The sequence below is a fragment of the Prionailurus viverrinus genome, chromosome D3 (assembly GCF_022837055.1).
Source record: "Prionailurus viverrinus isolate Anna chromosome D3, UM_Priviv_1.0, whole genome shotgun sequence".
Classification (NCBI taxonomy): domain Eukaryota; kingdom Metazoa; phylum Chordata; class Mammalia; order Carnivora; family Felidae; genus Prionailurus; species Prionailurus viverrinus.
In genome coordinates, this window is record NC_062572.1 from 74,086,701 (window position 1) to 74,092,504 (window position 5,804).

The window sequence follows — 5,804 nt, forward strand, 5'->3', positions numbered from 1 at the left end:
CCCCGCATCGGGCTCTGTGCTGACAGCTCAGAGCCTGGGGCCTGTTTCAGATTCTGTGTCTCCCTCTCTCTCTGACTCTCCCCTGTTCATGCTCTGTCTCTCCCTGTCTCAAAAATAAACGTTAAAAAAAATAAAAAAAAAATAAAGCAGCTTCTTTCTATTTAACTCTTTGGATAAAGTCACTAAAATCAAGTTCTAACTCCCCACTACAGCTTTTTTTCCTCTTCCCAAAGTTCCCTATCATTGCCAGTCCTCAAGATGGCTCTGGGGAAGCACAAATGTTCTCATGTCATGCTTCACCAAATGTGGACCTCTCTGCTTTCAGCAAATGACCCTTCATTCCATCCCCTTCATTCCCTCACTGATTTGGCCCAATCTGAGCTTTTTTTTTTTTCACTATTAAATCCCTGAGTCTCAGCCTTGTTTTACACCTGGCCCCCAACTAGTCTGTCTACTATGCAACCTCTATTTAAAAGTCACTTCTCCTTTGCCATGGTAATCCTAAGGTAGACTCAACTCTCAACTTAGGTCTCTCCCAAATTCCCTGCTGAGAGTATGCGGGAATAACTGGATCCCTTACTTGCCATAGACAGGTGGTATTTCCAGTGCTCTTTATGTTGAGGACAACATGACACCACTTTTCTCTCTTTTCATCCTTCTAGGATGTTCCTTTCCAAGAATGCTGTAGGCCACAACAAATCAGAGTCCTCTGGTTTGGGCCTCATTCCTTACCTGACTAGATTCTCTATCATCCTTTGCCTCTTCACCCCAGGGTTTTACTCCATGGAGATGTGCCAGAGGCCTTATATCTAACTTAGCAATATTTTCATTTCTCCTTGCACACTTGTGTCTGTTGATGTGCCATGTCTTGTCCAAGAGAAACTTTCTGCTTACTTTTGAGGTCTGGCAAAAATTCTCCTCATGTCATATCTTAGAAATCTTCACTATTTGTGTATTATATTAATATCTTCATTTCCCTGAAACAATTTGGTCAATGGTTATGAAGCCACTAGGCATTAAAGTTTAAAAAGAATAGACATTTTATTAATTTAATATTTATAAAAATAATATACCAGATGTGTGTGTGTGTGCATTAAAAATCACTCTGGCTATTGTGTAGAGAATGAATTCCAAGTAGCAAAAATGAAAAAAAAAAAAGCTGCAGGAAAAGTTTGATAGTTGATTCAATTGTGGTGAAGAGATGGAAATAAATGGGTTACATTTGAACTGTGTTTTAGAGGTAGAAATAAGCACAGATGCAAATGGATAGGATGGCGTGAGTTTCTGGTTTACACTTTCAAGTTGGTGGTAACTTTTTCTCTGATACAGTAGACTGGGAGAGAAACAGTTTTGGTATGGTATGTATAGGGAAGTAAAAGTATATAACATTTAAAGAGGCATGTGATATCTAACAGGAGACATCAAAATGTAGATGAACATTTGAATCTGAGAACACGTACAAAAGGTCTTGTCTGGAGACATAAATTCAAGTTTCCAACATATAGTGGCATCTAAAGCCACAAGAATATACATGGCAGAGAGAAAAGTTGGGCCTAAATTGAGCCCTGAGAGAATCTAGAATACAGATAATTGGTAGAGAAGGAGCAACCAAGTAAGCAGGCTTAGGAAGGGTGGCCAATGACAGGCAAAAATGGGGAAAAAATACAGGAGTTTTCTGTTTGAGGGAAAAATTAGGGAAAACATTGGTATGACAGAAGAGAAAAAGCATTGTAAACAGAGGAAGGGTTCAGCTGTGTTAAGAACTTGGTGGCATTCGGAGTAAGACAAAGACAAAATCGTGTGTATTGAATTTGTCAGTGTGAAGATCATACAAAGGGTAACTAAGTCCCCTAGTTTTCCTGGGATAACCCTAGTTTATGTCCCATGCCCTCGTGTAGTTTCTAGAATAGTAGTTACCATAATATAGTATCTACTTTCACTTTCAAAATATCCTCATTTGGATGTTAGTTTTTATGGTCATACTAGTTATCAGTGAATAAAGCAGGAGCAGTTTCAGTGAAGGGATGGAGGTAGAAGTCAGATTATAATGGATCATAGATGGAATGAGAACATATGAAGTAAATATAATGCATGTGCAATAACTGTGATAAAGTTGTATTATGAAGAACAGAAGAAACATGGGAAATAATTAGAAGGGTAACTGGATCTTATGTGCTTTCAAAGATGAACTATAAAATCACTCAGAAAGATTCTTCTAGAAAACTGAGCAATTTCCAAATCAAATTCATCTGTGTCATAAATTCTCAGAGTGAATAGCAGTATGATTTAAGAAAAAGACCTTCAGGCGAGGTACAATAATTAAACACTCCAGAGAGTGTTGCATAACAGTGAAGGGTTGCCCTGGTTTAGAGTCAGAAATGGAACTCTCCAGAACCAAAAGCAAAGGGGCATGCAGTATCTTTATACAAGAGGATAGAGTGTAATAAGCTGATAGAGTGGTAACTAATACACCAGATCCTATACCAGATCCTAACACCTATAACCTGAAAATTTTACTTTATACGGAATGGAAAAGAGTCTTTGTCAATGTGATTAATTTAAGGATTTTGAGATGGGGAGATTATTTTAGATTATTTGGATGGGCTCTAAATGCAATCACAAGTGTCCCTATAAAGGAAACAGAAGGAGTTTAGACACAGAAACAGAGGAGGAGGAAACAATGTGACCACAGAGGCAGAAATTGCAATGATGTAGCCACAAACCAGGAAATGTTGGCGGCCACTAAAAGCTGGAAGCTGTAGAGAATGGATTCTCCCCTAGCGGCTTTGGAGGGACTGCATGCCTGTCAACACCTTGATTGCAATCGCCATTTCAGACTCTGGTTTGCAGACCTGTGGGTGAATACATTTCTGTTGTTTTAAGCCGCTTTGTGGTAACTTGTTATAGTAGCTAGAAGAAACTGATATGATAGGACTGAGTAAAGCTCAGTCCACGCAAGACCATGAAGTCTAAAATGCAACAAATAAATTTTTGAAAAGACAAATGCCAAGTCCAAAGAGATTAGAGGAGATATCTTGGTGGAGAAAAGGAGATGGAGTCTAGAGTTTCAATGTTACCACACAGACAGGTTGGGTTTACTGTATAAAAGTATGGTGTAAATGAGGGTCCTTGACGATTGTCCAGAAGATCAGCTCACAGTTATGGTGGATTTTATGGACCTTCCAGGTTCAGCAACTGGGAAGATGAATCTGGAATGAGATCCCAGTCAAAAGCATTAACTTCAGGGTTGTTGGCCACGGGGCTTTGAATAGGTGCCTAATTTCTCTGGTTTGATTTTGTTTGTTTTCCCTCTATTTTTATCTATAACACACGGGTAATAATATCTGACTTGCTTACCTCACAGATTTCCTATGTGCATCAAATCAGATACTAGACATAAAAACATTTTATTTTTATAAAGTGTTATTTTATAACTTGCAAAGCTCCAATGGTATTAATTTTCAATACTTGTACTCAGAAAACTGTGACCTACTCAGCCTTCAAGACCTAAAACATAAGTGAGTGGAGGCATCTGCAAAGGATTTTACCAGAAATCCTATACCTGATTAGGGTCCAAAGCCTTCCCTAAGGTTTCTGTGGACTTCCAGAGGGGTGGAGTGGGAAATGTCAGCTCAGGCGCTTGCTGACATGCAGCCAGATTCTGTTGGCTAATCTCATTGACGCAACTATTTTTTCGTTAAAAACAAAACAAAACAAAAAAATAGAAATATAGGCAGCAGACTTTACTTGAGATTGGGTTGAAGACAGGAACAGAAAGGGTGGAAGAAAGGGTTTTTTTACCTTAGTTGTAGAAATGCAACATTCCAACGTAATTTTCTTCAGCCATTTTCTCAGAAGGAAATTTCCACCGACCCAGAAATCATACAGTCCGTGTCCTTACACATCTCCCAGACTCCTCTCTTTCCCTTCTCATCTTTGTCTCTCCTGTTCTGTTCGAGTCCTTACTTCCAAGAGAAGAAATATAAATCCCTATATTCTTTCCTTTAGGGAATTATCACTGTCTTTTGTTGTCCAGCCTATTGTTGACAGAACTTCAGACTCTTACCTCCTAACCCAAGCAGTTAATTAAGGTTCCATGTCCCTAAAGACCATTTCCTGTATAGAAGGAATTCTACCCCGCAATATGGTAAAATAAAATGGAAACTTTACCCCAGTTTTCTTGCATTTATCTAAGTGTGAGGGAAGAATTCTAGGCCAGACTTCAGAGCAAGAAACAATATTTGCTCTTCTTCTGGATTATCTTGGATCAAATTGGGACCCTCCTTGAAGCTGAAGTTATGAAAGGTGATTCCTTTCAAACTTTTTACCCTTCTCAAATGTATTTTGTAGACCAAAGGCCTCTTCATTATGAGCATGCACAGAGAAGTCAAACTGACTGAATGAACGAATCTATGGAATGAATGAATGGATTTAATTTAATTTGTTGTTTCATTGACTATGAAAAATAAAATACTGTATAAAATTAAGAGCCAAATATTTTTTTAAATAACATAATTAACATATTTATCAATGTTGGGTAGAACTCTTGTTCAATTCTATCTGATTTACATTCCATAGTAAAGTTTCCTCAATTTGAGCTTTTTCTCAATGTTTCACAAGAGTTTGACTTATGCTGATAATAAATTCAATCATATAATAAACACTAATGAAATTAAACACCTTATATGTACAACATGCTATATTAAGAACCTTACATACTTTATCTCATTTACTATGCAAAACAACACTCTGATGTCTGAAACACTATTATTGCTACTTTATTGATGAGAAAATTGAAACTAGGGTAATGAGTTATCTTGCCATAAGTCATCTATTTAGTGAAAAGCTGGGTCTTAAACACACTTCTGTCAGCTCTAAAATATGTGCTTTTTATCACCAAATTGAATAACATTGAATGGCTAGTTCTAAGAAATTCCTTAATGGAGTGTTTCATAAACTGTAGTGATTGTAAAATCTACCTGGAGCTCTTGTTAAAATGATAAATCCTAGAGCCCTGTTCTAGAGATACTGATTCAGTTGGTCTGGGTTAAGTCTGAGAGTCTGTAACTTTAACCACTTCCCCAGTTGATTTCTATTCTCATATCACATATTAATAAGAACTCTGCTTCTCTCAATAGAAAATCCAATATGAACTCCTAACTTAAATTTTAAAAAAGAAAGCATATTGGCTTAGATACCTGAACAACTTAGGGTAGACTAACTTTAGACACGTCTTTATTGTCAGATTGTACCAATAGTTCCATAATTGACTCTTCTTGGTCCTGGCTGGGATATCGATCCCATAGGTCCATTCCTGAACCAAGCATTGTGATCAAGTGGATAGAATTTGCTCTTTTCTTAATACTGTTTATTTACTCCTTCTTCAAGGCCCGGGGAGGGGGGGGGGGTGTCAATTGAAGCCCATGAAGTGAGAGAGAATAGGGGAGGGTACAATTGATCACTATCAGAAGGAAGAAGTGGATGCTAGGTGGCAAAAATAACAAATGTACACTAGATTTCCCTAGGTAGAATTAAAAGTTATAAGAATAGACTGTCAACTGCTTTAAGAAACTATCAAAATCATATGACTGGAGGGGCGCCTGGGTGGCATAGTCGGTTAAGCGTCCGACTTCAGCCAGGTCACGATCTCGCGGTCCGTGAGTTCGAGCCCCGCGTCAGGCTCTGGGCTGATGGCTCAGAGCCTGGAGCCTGTTTCCGATTCTGTGTCTCCCTCTCTCTCTGCCCCTCCCCCGTTCATGCTCTGTCTCTCTCTGTCCCAAAAATAAAAAAAATTAAAATTAAAA